Genomic DNA, 16,823 nt, shown 5'->3' on the forward strand with positions numbered 1-16,823 from the left:
GACATTTAATCCCAGTAAAAATTCCCTGTTTTAGGTCAGTTAGGATCACCACTTTATTTTAGAATATGAAATGTCAGAATAATAGTAGAGAGAATTATTTCTTTCAGCTTTTATTTCTTTCATCACATTCCCAGTGGGTCATAAGTTTACATACAACTCAATTAGTATTTGGAAGCATTGCCTTTAAATTGTTTAACTTGGGTCAAACGTTTCAGGTAGCCTTCCACAAGCTTCCCACAATAAGTTGGGTAAATTTTGGCCCATTCCTCCTGACAGAGCTGGTGTGTATCTGAGTCAGGTTTGTAGGCCTCCTTGCTTGCACACGCTTTTTCAGTTCTGTCCACAAATGTTCAATAGGATTGAGGTCAGGGCTTTGTGATGGCCACTCCAATACCTTGACTTTGTTGTCCTTAAGCCATTTTGCCACAACTTTGGAAGCATGCTTGTGGTCATGGTCCATTTGGAAGACCCATTTGCGACCAAGCTTTAACTTCCTGACTTATGTCTTGAGATGTTGCTTCAATATATCCACATAATGTTCTACCTCATGATGCCATCTATTTTGTGAAGTGCGCAGTCCCACCTGCAGCAAAGCACCCCCACAACATGATGCTGCCACCCCTGTGCTTCACGGTTGGGATGGTGTTCTTCAGCTTGCAAGCCTCCCCCTCTTTCCTCTAAACATAACGATGGTCATTATGGCCAAATAGTTATATTTTTGTTTAATCAGACCAGAGGACATTTCTCCAAAAAGTATGATCTTTGTTCCCATGTGCAGTTGCAAACCGTAGTCTGGCTTTTTATTGTGGATTTGGAGCAGTGGCTTCTTCCTTGCTGAGCGGCCTTTCAGGTTATGTCGATATAGGACTCGTTTTACTCTGGATAAAGATACTTTTGTACCTGTTTCCTCCAGCATCTTCACAAGGTCCTTTGCTGTTGTTTTGGGATTGATTTGCACTTTTCACACCAAAGTACATTCATCTCTAGGAGACAGAACGCGTCTCCTTCCTGAGCGGTATGACGGCTGCGTAGTCCCATGGTGTTTACACTTGAGTACTGTTGTTTGTACAGATGAACGTGGTACCTTCAGGAGTTTGGAAATTGTTTCCAAGGATGAACCAGACTGGTGGAGGTCTACAATTTTTTGGCTGATTTCTTTTGATTTTCCTATGATGTAAAGCAAAGAAGCACTGAGTTTGAAGGTAGGCCTTGAAATACATCCACTGGCACACCTCCAATTGACTCAAATGATGTCAATTAGCCTATCAGAAGCTTCTAAATCCATGACATCATTTTCTGAAATTTTCCAAGCTGATTAAAAGCACAGTCAACTTAGTGTATGTAAACTTCTGACCCACTGGAATTGTGATACAGTGAATTATAAGTGAAATAATCTGTCTGTAAACAATTGTTGGAAAAATTACTTCTGTCATGCACAAAGTAGATGTCCTAACCGACTTGCCAAAACTATAGTTTGTTAACAAGAAATGTGTGGAGTGGTTGAGAAACGAGTTTTAATGATTCCAACCTAAGAGTATGTAAACTTCCGACTTCAACTGTATATATACGTATATTTGTAGCTGAAAAGTATTTCTGTCTGTAATAAAGCCCTTTTGTGGGTAAAAACTAATTCTAATTGGCTGGGCCAGGCTCCTCAGTGGGTGGGCCTATGCCATCCCAGGCCCACCCATGACTGCACCCCTGCCCAGTCATGTGAAATCCATAGATTAGGACCTAATTCATTTCTTTCATTTGACTGATTTCCTTATATGAACTGTAACTCGGTAAAATTATATAAATTGTTGCATGTTGCTTTTTTTGTTCAGTATATTAGGTTCTAGGTTAAAATGACCGTTCAAACAAGTAGGTAAGTGCCTAGTGACACAAACTAAACCCAAGTCTACGGAAGTGTTCATCCTATCTCAGATATCACTCTTATGTTTGGAGTCTTGGTTTGTTTTCCAGACAATTTCTCAATCCATTATATCTTTATGGAGGGATTTTGTTCTGCTTTCCAAGCACATTGACGTCATCACTTCCAGAATGTTCTCCCCCCCCCCATCTCTGACACTTTCACACACACACACACACACACACACACACACACACACACACACACACACACACACACACACACACACACACACACACACACACACACACACACACACAGACACACAGACACACACACACACACACACACACACACAGCCCAGCTGTAATCGACAGAGGACATCATCTTTCATCTCTTATTCTGATGTCACGGCCACATGCTTTTACAATGGATAACGTCATCTCACACAGCCACCCAAGCAACAAATACAAACCAAATGTCTTCAGTCCCGTGGAGCTGCGATAACATTCCAGCTTGTTATAGTTGGTATTACGTTACAACAGTTTGAGTTAAAGAAGGAATTAGATTGTTTTACCTTTTTAGATTTGGTAAAATGGATCCCGCTGTGGTATAGTATGTTACAAAATGGCCACCGGTCTGATCAAAGGAAATCACCTGGTTCCATCGTACCATGGTTCCACAGTGGGTTTGGATCCATTCGCTGTGACACACGTGCATACACACACACACACACACACACACACGTACGCACGCACGCACGCACGCACGCACGCACACACACACACACACACACACAGGAGGGACTATTTATTTGTTAAGTGCGGTCGCAGTCTCTGTCAAGCTCCCTTTGAAATCACACGCCTTTGATTTGGCGATAATGACAGTGGTTTCTTACTCAATTGAACCCCCCAGGCAGTCCAACAATAAACAGGCCTCTTGGAGAGCTAATATTGAGTGAATCAGATATTTATTTAAAAGGCAAGCCTCAGGATTATTTATATGATCCAAAACCCATTTGGCCGTTTGTTCTGCAGGCTCTTTCATGTTGAGCCCATATTCAGATAAATATGGAAAAAGACCTGAACTTGAAATCACACACAGATGATGGGAGCCAACTTCAGTCAGTCAGTCAGTCACACTGTGGATGTGGAAGCCCATGTGATGCCTGTATAGTAATCAGTCAGTCAGTCAGTCAGTCAGTCAGTCAGTCACACTGTGGATCTGGAAGCCCATGTGATGCCTGTATAGTAATCAGTCAGTCAGTCAGTCAGTCAGTCAGTCAGTCAGTCAGTCAGTCACACTGTGGATCTGGAAGCCCATGTGATGCCTGTATAGTAATCAGTCAGTCAGTCAGTCAGTCAGTCAGTCAGTCAGTCAGTCAGTCACACTGTGGAACTGGAAGCCCATGTGATGCCTGTATAGTAATCAGTCAGTCAGTCAGTCAGTCAGTCAGTCAGTCAGTCACAGTCAGTCAGTCACACTGTGGATCTGGAAGCCCATGTGATGCCTGTATAGTAATCAGTCAGTCAGTCAGTCAGTCACACTGTGGATCTGTATGACTGCTTGAATATCAATGGACTTTTTGATTATTTGTGACGAGGCCTCGTGGGTTGGTGTCTGGGTGAACCCAATTACTAGACTTGAGGGAACAGTGAAGGATTGTTTGAGGAAAAGGCGTATGACTTGGTGTGTGTGTGTGTGTGTGTGTGTGTGTGTGTGTGTGTGTGTGTGTGTGTGTGTGTGTGTGTGTGTGTGTGTGTGTGTGTGTGTGTGTGTGTGTGTGTGTGTGTGTGTGTGTGTGTGTGTGTGTGGTGTGTGGTGTGTGGTGTGTGGTGTGTGTGTGTGTTCTCTGGGTTCCGAGAAAGAAAATGTCATACTGCGTATCTGATTACTGCTTGCGATATTTGTCGTTTGGACCTTTTAGTTTTTTCTCTTCATTGAAAACCAGACCACTGCAAGCGATCCATCTGGAGATTGCAATCAGACCAAGAACTTTGGAAAGATTGAGACCCCAGTTCCATGGAAGGCAATACAGTAAGAAGGGTTGAGAAACCAATTCTTCAGTCCTGTGTGTGGAGCCCTCCAGTTTCTCTTTATTTGTCCAGCCAAAACAGTGTTCCTGGTGGGATAAAACAGGCTGTAAATGTGTTGTGTGTATGTTGTCGGTCTGGGAAGTTTTACCTTGTTCTCTGGTGATGATTTGTTATGAAATACATTTGACCAAGACAAATATGATTCTTCATGTTCTGAATGGTTCAGTGGGGTTTTTCTCTGACCTATCAATCATAGCCAAGAAGTCAGATTTCATAAACTAGGCCGTCATTGTAAATAAGAATTTGTTCTTAACTGACTTGCCTATTTAAATAAAGTTTAAATAAAAAAATTGTAATATAACCTAATACATCCCATAATAATAATATAACCTAATACATCCCATAATAAGCACTGTCTCTGTTGAGATAGTGGTGCAGGTTTCCGTAACAACTTTTGAGGATTTAACATTTTGTGGTTGTCGTCTTCAAAGCTGTTTCCGCAAGTCGCAAAAAGCTAAATTAGCATGACACGAGTTGAATTAAATGTGAAAGGGTTTGAAAATAAAAAGCTTGATACACGCTCAGTGCTCTGACATTTCACGCTTGTTTTTTGTGAGAAATCTTCATAAAAGAAATTTCAAATTAATATGAAAATAGGTATACTAAAATATAAAAAAAGATATCTATCATACCTCTATATTGTTTTATGTCTGTCACGCCCTGATGTTAGAGATCCCTTTAATTCTCTATTTGGTTATGTCAGGGTGTGACTAGGGTGGGAAATCTATGTTTTCTATTTCTTTGTTGGCCGGGTATGGTTCTCAATCAGAGGCAGCTGTCTATCGTTGTCTCTGATTGGGGATCATACATAGGCAGCCTTTTTTCCCACCTTTGTTTGTGGGATCTTGTTTTTGGTACTGTGCTGTATGCCCTACTGAACGTTTCGGTTTGTATTTCTTTTGGTTTTGTTTCGGTGTTCATCTAATAAAGAATGATGTACGCTTACCACTCTGCACCTTGGTCCGATCCTTCAATCAACGAACGTAACAATGTCCTGCGGATTGGAGAAGAAAGATGATCAGCTCAATGGGAAAGGGAACCTGTCAGGTAGCCAGTAGCCTTCATCCAGTAGCATAATACCTCCCTGGGGGTAGGACTGGTCTGGCTTGGGGTAGCTCTGGTCTGGCCTGGGGGAGCTCTTGTCTGGCCTGGGGTAGCTCTGGTCTGGCCTGGGGTAGCTCTGGTCTGGCCTGGGGTAGCTCTGGTCTGGCCTGGGGTAGCTCTGGTCTGGCCTGGGGTAGCTCTGGTCTGGCCTGGGGTAGCTCTGGTCTGGCCTGGGGTAGCTCTGGTCTGGCGTGGGGTAGCTCTGGTCTGGCGTGGGGTAGCTCTGGTCTGATGTGGGGTAGGTCTGGTCTGACTTGGGCCAGGTACAGTACGCCTGCCTTACAGCCTCAGGCCCTTTGGAGAAGAATGCATCCATTCTACAGTACATCTATTGAGGAAAAACAGAACGATCTGGTTGGAAAGAAAAAGACACTGGAGAAATAGAAGGAGACAAGGGTATTGCATGTCCAAGCCTCTCCTACCAACGTCTGCTAGGACAGACAGGAGGAATACGGCAGGCAGGGAAGAGTAACATGACAGAGGTTGAGAGACAGTGAGGAAGAGTAACATGACAGAGGAGTAAGGCAGAAAGGGAGGAGTAACATGACAGAGGTTGAGAGACAGTGAGGAACAGTAACATGACAGAGGTTGAGAGACAGTGAGGAAGAGCAACATGACAGAGGTTGAGAGACAGTGAGGAAGAGCAACATGACAGAGGTTGAGAGACTTTGAGGAAGAGTAACATGACAGAGGAGTAAGGCAGAAAGGGAAGAGTAACATGACAGAGGTTGAGAGACAGTGAGGAAGAGCAACATGACAGAGGAGTAAGGCAGAAAGGGAAGAGTAACATGACAGAGGTTGAGAGACAGTGAGGAAGAGTAACATGACAGAGGAGTAAGGCAGAAAGGGAAGAGTAACATGACAGAGGTTGAGAGACAGTGAGGAAGAGTAACATGACAGAGGTTGAGAGACAGTGAGGAAGAGTAACATGACAGAGGTTGAGAGACAGTGAGGAAGAGTAACATGACAGAGGTTGAGAGACAGTGAGGAAGAGTAACATGACAGAGGTTGAGAGACAGTGAGGAAGAGTAACATGACAGAGGTGAGTGGTGTAACATGACAGACCACAGAGTGAGCATACCCTGTCCCCAGACCACAGAGTGAGCATACCCTGTCCCCAGACCACAGAGTGAGCATACCCTGTCCCCAGACCACAGAGTGAGCATACCCTGTCCCCAGACCACAGAGTGAGCATACCCTGTCCCCAGACCACAGAGTGAGCATACCCTGTCCCCAGACCACAGAGTGAGCATACCCTGTCCCCAGACCACAGAGTGAGCATACCCTGTCCCCAGACCACAGAGTAAGCTATTCTTGTAAGAACATGAGAACTCCCCTTTTGTGGGGGGGATATGCGGAGAAAAAGAGAGAGGGGGGATATGGGGAGAGAAAGAGAGAGGGGGGATATAGGGAGAGAAAGAGAGAGGGGGGATATGCGGAGAGAAAGAGAGAGGGGGGATATGGGGAGAGAAAGAGAGAGGGGGGATATGGGGAGAGAAAGAGAGAGGGGGGATATGGGGAGAGAAAGAGAGAGAGGGGGGATATGGGGAGAGAAAGAAAGAGAGAGAGGGAGAGTATACAGAGGAAGAAACGCATGAGAGAGACTTGTGAACATAGAGATCCTATAATTATATTTAATGATGTGCTGATGAGATGCTATAATTATATTTAATGATGGGATTTTGAATGTCTCAATGCAGTAGTGGCAGTGCCCACATCACCACTACTCTAAACACCACCACTATTCTACACACCACCACTACTCTACACACCACCACTACTCTACACACCACCGCTACTCTACACACCACCGCTACTCTACACACCACCACCACTCTACACACCACCACCACTCTATACACCACCACCACTACTCTACACACCACCACCACTCTACACACCACCACCACTCTATACACCACCACCACTACTCTACAAACCACCACCACTCTACACACCACCACCACTCTATACACCACCACTACTCTAAACACCACCACTACCCTACACACCACCACTACTCTACACACCACCACTACTCTACACACCACCACTACTCTAAACACCGCCACTACTCTACACACCACTAATCTACACACCACCACTACAACACACCACCACTAATCTACACACCAACACTACTCTACACACCACCACTAATCTACACACCACCACTACTCTACACACCACCACTACTCTACACACAACCACCACTCTACACACCACCACTATTCTACACACCACCACTACTCCACACACCACCACTACTCTACACACCACCACTACTCCACACACCACCACCACCACTCTACACACCACCACCACTCTATACACCACCACCACTACTACACACCACCACTACTCTACACACCACCACTACTCTACACACCACCACTTCTACACACCACCACTACTCTACACACCACCACTACTCTACAAACCACCACTACTCTACACACCACCACTACTACACACCACCACTACTCTACACACCACGACTACTCTACACACCACCACTACTCTACACACCACCACTACTCTACACACCACCACCACTCTACACACCACCACCACTCTATACACCACCACCACTACTCTACACACCAACACCACTCTACACACCACCACCACTCTATACACCACCACTACTCTAAACACCACCACTACTCTACACACCACCACTACTCTACACACCACCACTACTCTACACACCACCACTACTCTAAACACCGCCACTACTCTACACACCACTAATCTACACACCACCACTACAACACACCACCACTAATCTACACACCACCACTACTCTACACACCACCACTAATCTACACACCACCACTACTCTACACACCACCACTACTCTACACACCACCACCACTCTACACACCACCACTATTCTACACACCACCACTACTCCACACACCACCACTACTCTACACACCACCACTACTCCACACACCACCACCACCACTCTACACACCACCACCACTCTATACACCACCACCACTACTACACACCACCACTACTCTACACACCACCACTACTCTACACACCACCACTACTACACACCACCACTACTCTACACACCACCACTACTCTACAAACCACCACTACTCTACACACCACCACTACTACACACCACCACTACTCTACACACCACCACTACTCTACACACCACCACTACTCTACACACCACCACTACACTACACACCACCACTACTCTACACACCACCACTACTCTACACACCACCACTACTTCACACACCACCACTACTCTACACACCACCACTACTACACACCACCACTACTCTACACACCACCACTACACTACACACCACCACTACTCTACACACCACCACTACTCTACACACCACCACTACACTACACACCACCACTACACTACACTACACACCACCACTACTCTACACACCACCACTACTCTACACACCACCACTACTTCACACACCACCACTACACTACACACCACCTCTACTCTACACACCACTACTACTCTACACACCACCACTACTCTACACACCACCACTACTCTAAACACCACCACTACTCTACACACCACCACCACTACTTCACACACCACCACTACACTACACACCACCACTACTCTAAACACCACCACTACTCTACACACCACCACTACTCTACACACCACCGCTACTCTACACACCACCACTACTACACACCACCACTACTCTACACACCACCGCTACTCTAAACACCACCACTACTCTACACACCACCACCATCACTACTCTACACACCACCACCACTACTCTACACACCACCACCACTACTCTACACACCACCACTACTCTACACACCACCACCACTACTACACACCACCACTACTCTACACACCACCACTACACTACACACCACCACTACTCTACACACCACCTCTACACTACACACCACCACTACTCTACACACCACCACTACTCTACACACCACCACTACTCTACACACCACCACTACTACACACCACCACTACTCTACACACCACCGCTACTCTAAACACTACCACTACTCTACACACCACCACTACTCTACACACCACCACTACAACACACCACCACTACTCTACACACCACCACTACTCTACACACCACCACTACTCTACACACCACCACTACTCTACACACCACCACCGCTACTACACACCACCACTACTCCACACACCACCACCGCTACTACACACCACCACTACTCTACACACCACCACTACTCCACACACCACCACCGCTACTACACACGACCACTACTACACACCACCACTACTCTACACACCACCACCACTACTACACACCACCACCGCTACTCTACACACCACCACTATTCTACACACCAAAACTACACACTGGTGGACAATGGAGCAGGACATCATTCTCTCTGTCTCTCTTTTCTCTCTCTCTCTCTCTCTCTCTCTCTCTCTCTCTCTCTCTCTCTCTGTTTCTTTCTCTCTCTCTCTCTGTCTCTCTCTTTCTCTCTCTTGCGTAAATGAGGGATACAACATATCACCACTACTCTACATCATACAGTGCCTTCATATTGTATTCACACACCATGACTTATTTTACATTTTGTTGTGTTACAGCCGAATTTGACATTTATTAAATCAAGATGTTTTTGTCACTGGCCTACACACAATACCACATAATATCAAATTGGAATTATGTTTTTTTGAAAAAAATATTACAAATGAATTATAATAAAAACTGAAATGTCTTTAGTCAATAAGTATTCAATCCCTTTGTTATGGCAAGCCTAAATAAGTTCAGGATAAAACAATTCCTTAACAAGTCACATTATAATAATCTGTGTGCTATAATATCAACCAATCAAATGTATTTATAAAGCCTTTTTTACACCAGCAGATGTCATAAAGTTCTGTACAGAAACCCAGCCTAAAATCCCAAACAGCAAGCAATGCAGATGTAGAAGCACGGTGGCTAGGAAAAACTCCCTGGAAAGCAGGAACCTAGGAAGAAACCTAGAGAGGAACCAGGCTCTGAGGGGTGACCAGTCCTCTCCTGGCTGTACTGGGTAGAGAGGAACCAGGCTCTGAGGGGTGACCAGTCCTCTCCTGGCTGTACTGGGTAGAGAGGAACCAGGCTCTGAGGGGTAGCCAGTCCTCTCCTTGCTGTACCGGGTAGAGAGGAACCAGACTCTGAGGGGTGACCAGTCCTCTCCTGGCTGTACTGGGTAGAGAGGAACCAGGCTCTGAGGGGTGGCCAGTCCTCTCCTGGCTGTACTGGGTAGAGAGGAACCAGGCTCTGAGGGGTGACCAGTCCTCTCCTGGCTGTACTGGGTAGAGAGGAACCAGGCTCTGAGGGGTGACCAGTCCTCTCCTGGCTGTACTGGGTAGAGAGGAACCAGGCTCTGAGGGGTGACCAGTCCTCTCCTGGCTGTACTGGGTAGAGAGGAACCAGGCTCTGAGGGGTGGCCAGTCCTCTCCTGGCTGTACTGGGTAGAGAGGAACCAGGCTCTGAGGGGTGGCCAGTCCTCTCCTGGCTGTACTGGGTTCAGATTATAACGGTACATGGCCAAAATGTTCAAATGTTCATAAATGACCAGCAGGGTCAAGTAATAATAATCACAGGGGTTGTAGAGGGTGCAACAGATCAGCACCTCAGGAGTAAATATCAGTTGGCTTTTCATAGCCGAGCATTCAGTGGAAAAAATAGTGTTTAACATGATTTTTGAATGACTACTTCATCTTTGTACCCACACACACAATTATCTGTAAGGTCCCTCAGTCAACCAGTGAATTTCAAACACAGATTAAAAACCACAAAGACAGATGTTTTCCAGTGCCTTGCAAAGAAGGGCATCTATTGGTAGATGGGTAATAATAAAATAAGCAGACAATGAATAGCATAGTGGTGGCTGCACCATGTTATGGGTATGCTTGTAATAGTCAGCACAGGCAAAATCCTAGAGGAAAACCTGGTTCAGTCTGCTTTCCACCAGACACAGGGAGATTAATTCACCTTTCAGCAGGACAATAACCTAAAACACAAATCTACATTGGAGTTGCTTACCAAGAACACTTTCCTGAGTGGCCGAGTTACAGTTTTGACTTAAATTTACTTGAAAATTTATAGCAAGACCTGAAAATGTTTGTCTAGCAATAAGTTGTGTTTGCTAAGTATTTCAAGAAACTGGTAAACATATATCAAGCAAGTATTTTTTTAATATTCCACAAATATTATCAGATGAACTATTTTGGTACAGATAATTATCAGACTAAACTTACAGACGTCTGTAGTGCGGCCCTGTATCTGCATCACCACCCCTGTGTGTACAGGAGGCCTGTAGGAGTGTGTAACCCAAGGCTGGTATGTGAGTGAGATGACCAGGACAAGCTAGGCTAGCTGGTAAGACCATTAGTTTACATCAGAGGCAGATGACAACCTCCTGCAAGGAGAGGAGACAAGCGGAAAAGATAGATTAACACACACACACACACACACACACACACACACACACACACACACACACACACACACACACACACACACACACACACACACACACACACACACACACACACACACACATACACACACACACACACACACACACACACACAGTTTTTTAAGGGTATCCACATTAGCCAATAACCACTGGCGGGGTGGTCTTAACTCAGAGTGAACCAGACATTAGGTCCCTTAGCTACCAACTCTCACAGTCTCACGTCAGAATTAGATGTTCATTGATGTTTCTCAAACGTAAAATTTCAAAGCGTTTAAGGTTAAGTTTAGGCATTAACTCCAAATTGTTAAGGTTAAGATCAGGAATTAAAAAAAAATATATATATTATTTTTATTTCACCTTTATTTAACCAGGTAGGTCAGTTGAGAACCAGTTCTCCTTTACAACTGCGTCCTGGCCAAGATAAAGCAAAGCAGTGCGACAAAAACAACAGAGTTACACATGGGATAAACAAACGTACAGTCAATAACACAATAGAAATATCTATATACAGTGTGTGCAAATGTAGTAAGATTAAGAAGGTAAGGCAATAAATAGGCCGTAGTGGCGATCAGGCATTAACAACAAATGGTTAAGGTAAAAGTTATGATTTGGGATAGGCTTAAAACAACGTTCTATCTCTGTATTCAAACTTGCAACCTTCAGAATCAGAGGCAGATGCTGACGCCCATCCACCATCCCCATCCACAATGCCCGAAATCTACTTGACCTGAAATCTACTTGACCTTAAACTCTACTTGACCTGAAATCTACTTGACCTGAAACCTACTTGACCTGAAATCTACTTGACCTGAAATCTACTTGACCTGAAACCTACTTGACCTGAAAATCTACTTGACCTGAAACCTACTTGACCTGATATCTACTTGACCTGAAACCTACTTGACCTGAAACCTACTTGACCTGAAATCTACTTGACCTGAAACCTACTTGACCTGAAACCTACTTGACCTGAAACCTACTTGACCTGAAACCTACTTGACCTGAAATCTACTTGACCTGAAATCTACTTGACCTGAAACCTACTTGACCTGAAATCTACTTGACCTGAAATTTACTTGACCTGAAACCTACTTGAAGGTAACAGCACTCACTGTTGCCCCTAGTGGCAGTTTCCACATCATCTCCCAACGTCCTCAGACATGGATGGACGTCGAATACTGACTTGTATCGTGGGTGACCTGGCTGCCCTTAGACACCAGGGATCTCTCAACTTCTCTCATGAATTATATTAATCAGAACATCCAACCAAACATCAGGTCCCTTAGACACCAGGGATCTCTCAACTCCTCTGATTAATTATATTCATTATACTAATCAGAACATTGCGGAGGGAAAATAAACAGGTTTCTCCGTATGATGAGTGAAAGAGTGAGTGGGTAGCATAAACACATGAGAAACAGTTGAGATGCTTTGATAATATATTGGAGAAACATCCTGTACACTCTCTCTCTCTCACACACACACACACAGACACACACACACACACTTTGCAGTGTATAGTTGACTGTTGACATATTATCCCCCCATTGCCATGGCTATGCCGTGTCAGCATGAGGGATGACTGTGTGTGTGTGTATGCTAACTCTTTGCCTTGTGACCTGTACTCATCCTCTCATACTCATGTTGTGTAACTAACTAGCTCATCCTCTAAAACGCATGTTGTGTTTGTGTATTCCAAGCTACATGCTGACTGCCAGTCATAGTCTTCAGACTCCAGGATGGCATGGATATCTTAGCAGCTAACTGGACGATGATCTATCGCTCGCTCTCTCTCTATCTATCTCATAACCAGCTGCTGCCCTTTAGGATGCACGTGTAACAAGGTGAATGTTGCTGTTCTACTTTTCAAAACGATTTGAATACACATCCCAAAATATGACTACTTTATAAAACTATTTGAATACAGATGTCTGGGAGTGACTACTTTTCTGAAACTATTGGAATACAGATCTCAGGAAGTGACTAGTTTTCTGAAACTATTGGATTGGCTGAATCTGGAACTGTATGTTGAAGATAGAAATAGAATAACTAGAGCACACACAAGTTCCTATACTATTCCAATATACAGTATCTGACTGTCATATTTGATCTACACAATACATTTCTGTCTGAACATCCTGTAAATGTCTATTCTCCTGAATGTCAGCTCCTGAATGTCTCCTGAAAGTCAAACCAGGTAACCAACTATATTTTGTACAGAGAAGTATAAATACGTTGTGATGCTCAACTACTGTATGACTTTTAACATGCCACTGAAAATGTTAGGTTAATACACATGTATAAGAACTGGGTGTCAGGTGTTGCTGTATTAACTTATGTCTCACTCATTATGAAAATATATGTGTTAGTCATTTTGAAACTACAAAAGTGGTCTACTCTAATGTTGAGGGGATTCCATGTCCCTCATGTATTTAGTTCTAGGCTATAGGCTATATTAAGATTCATATCTGAGAGCCCTCCAAACCATGTGCCAATGATTATATATTTAGACTAATGCAACTAACTGTTATAGTTTTTGGTTCTTCATCGAATATTTGGCAGCCATCAAATAAATATTTTGCTTTCAAATAACTTGCATACCTTTTAAATATTATTAGGTTTTCTGAGAGGTATACAAAATAATTTAAAATATGTTTTTCTGAGACCTGTATTTGAATATCAAAGATATCAACTAGTTTTAGTTTAAACTCTATAAATTATATTATCTATGAAAACACAATATATACTATATTCTCTATATAAACTCTATATAAACTATAGTCTCTAGATAAACTCTATATAAACTATAGTCTCTATATAAACTCTATATAAACTATATTCTCTATGTAAACTCAATATAAACTATATTCTCTATATAAACTATATTCTCTATATAAACTCTCTATAAACTATATTCTATATATAAACTCTATATAAACTATATTCTCTATATAAACTCTATATAAACTATATTCTCTATATAAACTATAGGCTATATATAAACTCTATATAAACTATATTCTCTATATAACCTATAGGGTATATATAAACTCTATATAAACTATAGCCTATATATAAACTATATTCTCTATATAAACTCTATATAAACTATATTCTATATATAAACTCTATATAAACTATAGTCTCTATATAAACGCACTATAAACTATATTCTCTCTACAAACTATAGTATCTATATAAACTCTATATGAAGTATATTCTCTATATTAACTACACTACTCAAAAAAATAAAGGGAACACTTAAACAACACAATGCAACTCCAAGTCAATCACACTTCTGTGAAATCAAACTGTCCACTTAGGAAGCAACACTGATTGACAATAAATTTCACATGCTGTTGTGCAAATGGAATAGACAACAGGTGGAAATTATAGGCAATTAGCAAGACACCCCCAATAAAGGAGTGGTTCTGCAGGTGGGGACCACAGACCACTTCTCAGTTCCTATGCTTCCTGGTTTATGTTTTGGTCACTTTTGAATGCTGGCGGTGCTTTCACTCTAGTGGTAGCATGAGACGGAGTCTACAACCCACACAAGTGGCTCAGGTAGTGCAGCTCATCCAGGATGGCACATCAATGCGAGCTGTGGCAAGAAGGTTTGCTGTGTCTGTCAGCGTAGTGTCCAGAGCATGGAGGCGTTACCAGGAGACAGGCCAGTACATCAGGAGACGTGGAGGAGGCCGTAGGAGGGCAACAACCCAGCAGCAGGGCCGCTACCTCCGCCTTTGTGCAAGGAGGAGCAGGAGGAGCACTGCCAGAGCCCTGCAAAATGACCTCCAGCAGGCCACAAATGTGCATGTGTCTACTCAAACGGTCAGAAACAGACTCCATGAGGGTGGTATGAGGGCCAGACGTCCACAGGTGGGGGTTGTGCTTACAGCCCAACACCGTGCAGGACGTTTGGCATTTGCCAGTGAACACCAAGATTGGCAAATTCGCCACTGGCGCCCTGTGCTCTTCACAGATGAAAGCAGGTTCACACTGAGCACGTGACAGACGTGACAGAGTCTGGAGACGCCGTGGAGAACGTTCTGCTGCCTGCAACATCCTCCAGCATGACCGGTTTGGCGGTGGGTCAGTCATGGTGTGGGTGGCATTTCTTTGGGGGGCCGCACAGCCCTCCATGTGCTCGCCAGAGGTAGCCTGACTGCCATTAGGTACCGAGATGAGATCCTCAGACCCCTTGTGAGACCATATACTGGTGCGGTTGGCCCTGGGTTCCTCCTAATGCAAGACAATGCTAGACCTCATGTGGCTGGAGTGTGTCAGCAGTTCCTGCAAGAGGAAGGTATTGATGCTATGGACTGGCCCGCCCGTTCCCCAGACCTGAATCCAATTGAGCACATCTGGGACATCATGTCTCGCTCCATCCACCAATGCCACGTTGCACCACAGACTGTCCAGGAGTTGGCGGATGCTTTAGTCCAGGTCTGGGAGGAGATCCCTCAGGAGACCATCCGCCACCTCATCAGGAGCATGCCCAGGCGTTGTAGGGAGGTCATACAGGCACGTGGAGGCCACACACACTACTGAGCCTCATTTTGACTTGTTTTAAGGACATTACATCAAAGTTGGATCAGCCTGTAGTGTGGTTTTCCACTTTAATTGTGAGTGTGACTCCAAATCCAGACATCCATGGGTTGATAAATTGGATTTCCATTGATTATTTTTGTGTGATTTTGTTGTCAGCACATTCAACTATGTAAAGAAAAAAGTATTTAATACGATTATTTCTTTCATTCAGATCTAGGATGTGTTGTTTAAGTGTTCCCTTTATTTTTTTGAGCAGTATATATTATATAGTATATAAACTCTATATAAACTATAGTCTCTATATAAACTCTCTATAAACTATATTCTTTATATAAACTATAGTCTCTATATAAACTCTATATAAACTATATTCTCTATATAAACTATATTTGAGTTTTTGAAAAGTTAGCATTTTCAAATAAACAAGAAAATACACCTATTTTCTACCCAGGTCTGCTTCATACTGCACACAGAGAGATAAAAATGGTATCGCGAGCTCTTCTGACTCTGTGTAAGTCAAAAAACATGCAGAATCTCACAGTATCCCTTTAATGTACCTGGAAAGACTTTCTTTCAGAGTCTACATGACCCCATGACCTCTACAGTCAGCTTGGGATTTAAACCAGTGTCCTTTCAGTTATTGGCCGCACACTCTTAACCACTAGGCTAACTGACACCCAAATGGATTAGAGATGGACCCGGAATCCTGTGAAATACCCGGG

The sequence above is a fragment of the Salmo salar genome, chromosome 01, assembly GCF_965601325.2.
Source record: "Salmo salar chromosome 01, fSalSal1, whole genome shotgun sequence".
Taxonomy (NCBI): Eukaryota; Metazoa; Chordata; class Actinopteri; order Salmoniformes; family Salmonidae; genus Salmo; species Salmo salar.